The following is a 2,500-nucleotide window of genomic DNA, read 5'->3' on the forward strand; positions in this document are numbered from 1 at the left end:
ACAGGACCTGGGAAAAAAAAAACAAGCGAGCATCGTCGGGTCGGAAAAAAAGGAGGATCGGATTCCACAGGACGATCGAACTCTGTCTCAACGGGGTTATAGAGGCATGACAGCAAGAAGGGCATATTAGTGCGACTTACCACCGTGACGAGCGAGGGTATGGGGAAAGGTTGGTGGGTAGTTGGCAAGGTGCGCTAGAAGAGTGAGGGTGGTCGTCCTGTGTGTGTGTGTGTGCTTCCGCGCCCAGATCTACGACCGTGCCAAGGTACGAAGATTGAGAGAAAGAGAGACAAAGACAAACGAGGAGAGACTCGGAGAGAGCTTACCTCGGCGGAAGGATCTTCAGCCACGATATGCTGTAAAGGGGGTCGGCTGCAGTAAGGTAACGGCAGCGCTTGTGGCTTTCATTACGTTCATAATCACGTAGGGTATATTTTTGGTCCCGGGCGTTCTATCTGTTGGAATTATGTTTGATTCCTTGCTTAATTCTGGATATATAATCTGTTTAGTTAAATAATACGGTTATTATCAAGTATTTTTTAATAACTTTTCAATTATGTTATATTCGCATGCCCGCGATTTTTTTTATAAAGTATCGAAACTTGAATGCAATTAATACCAAAGAAAAGCATAACTAAACTGGGCTGTAATTAAAGTGATTTCAATCCTGATTTACATTTCGTAAAGGACGAAGACTGTCGAGCCACAAGACGCGGGGAGTTATTAGCTCTCAGGACGACGAAAAAAAGGATAAATTCGTCACATTCATAGAGAAAGAAAGAAGTGCATCAAGTCATTTTTTTATAAGGATGATTTTATGAATCAGCTGTTGTACTTCTGCCAAAATTGGAGAGGGATTGTTCTTTTCATGCGAAACTGTTTGTGAAGCGAGGAAATGTCGCTCGAACTAGTGGTTATAAGAATGAGGGAGGAAGGCAGAGAGAAAGATAGATAGAAAGAGAGAGAGAGAGACAGACAGACTACTATCGCTCTTCTGCAATAACCAATATACTTTTTGTTCTCTTCTTGAGGAACGGAAAGGGACAGACAGAAAGGGAAAGAGACAGACAAATAGACAAGGTCAGACATGCAACAAAGACAGACATAGACAGAGAGAGGGAAAGTAATAGAAAGAGAGAGAGAGAGAGGATGATTTTATGAATCAGCTGTTGTACTTTTGCCAAAAATGGAGTGATTATTCTTCTTTTTCATGCGAAGCTGTTTGTGAAGCGAGGAAATATCGCTCGAACTAGTGGTTATAAGAATGAGGGGGGAGAGAAAGATAGATAGACAGATAGAGAGAGAAAGAGGAAGAGAGAGAGGGAGAGATAGACAGACAGAGAGAGATAGAGAGAGAGGGAGAGAAAGAGAGAGAGAGAGAGAGAGAGAGAGAGAGAAGAGAGAGAGAGAGAGAGAGAGAGAGAGAGAGAGAGAGAGAGAGAGAGAGAGAGAGAGAGAGAGAGAGAGAGAGAGAGAGAGAGAGAGAGAGAGAGAGAGAGAGAGAGAGAGAGAGAGAGAGAGAAAGCAAGAAAGACAGAGAAGGTCATGGGAAACAGAAAATAAAGAAGATATAAAAACCGAAGATCAAATTCACGCGCCAAATATACACTCACCATAACCGTCCGTTTCCGTGTGCATATGCAGGCACTCACAACACCCAGAAACACACATCTAACCCTGGATGCACCAAGGCCTCAGAAAACCCCATGAATATCCACCTCTAATGTCATAACAAACTAAAACATTTGACTTCCTGGTAGCGTCGTAAGCAAGAATATGTTTATGTGTATGTGCGTGTGTGTGTGTGTGTGTGTGTGTGTGTGTGTGTGTGTGTGTGTGTGTGTGTGTGTGTGTGTGTGTGTGTGTGCGTGTGTGTGTGTGTGTAAAAATAGTATTATACAAACAAAATTGTATTCACGTTATTTTCATTTCACACTTGTAGGTGCTGAGCATAAACGAGGAGGACATGAGACAGGCAAACAGGCAGATAAAGAGATGAAAAAATAGATAAATTGGGAGAGAGAGAGAGAGAGAGAGAGAGAGAGAGAGAGACAGACAGACAGACAGACAGACAGAGACAGACAGAGACAGAGACAGAGACAGAGACAGAGAGAGACAGAGACAGAGACAGACAGAGAGGGAAAGGAAAAACACAAAGAAAACATAAACACAGACAATAAAATAACAAAACAGAGAAACGGACAGAAACACTGAGGAAAACAAAACAAAACAAGAACATTTTTATACAGGTGACGCCCACATACTTCAAGATTACATACAAGACAGAGATATTATCCAAGTAATCTAAACACACGAAATTAAACAAAGATAATGAAAAATATCGAGTGAGAGTGAATTATGCTGCAAAAGACCTAAGACCTAACGCTGGTTTGCCCTTGTAATCATCTCTTTTTTAGGGTGAGCATTTTTCGCTGAATTCTGCCACTGGTCCATCTATAACAATTTTTTCCTAATTAGCATCTATATCCTGCAGAATCTG

At 41.7% G+C, this 2,500-nt stretch overlaps 1 protein-coding gene across 2 annotated transcripts in view; it reads left to right on the forward strand.

The window, feature by feature from the left end:
- The first annotated feature begins 128 nt into the window (after positions 1-128).
- Positions 129-2,500, forward strand: part of LOC113803687 (calcineurin subunit B type 2) — a 90,874-nt gene continuing 88,502 nt past the window's right edge. The window contains exon 1 of one of the 2 annotated variants that reach the window (XM_070139531.1): positions 129-382. The gene's annotated coding sequence lies outside the window, so the exon portion shown is untranslated. The remainder of the gene's footprint in view (positions 383-2,500) is intronic. The other variant, XM_070139529.1, reaches the window with a different exon arrangement.

Source organism: Penaeus vannamei, chromosome 25, assembly GCF_042767895.1.
Source record: "Penaeus vannamei isolate JL-2024 chromosome 25, ASM4276789v1, whole genome shotgun sequence".
In the NCBI taxonomy this organism is placed as follows: domain Eukaryota; kingdom Metazoa; phylum Arthropoda; class Malacostraca; order Decapoda; family Penaeidae; genus Penaeus; species Penaeus vannamei.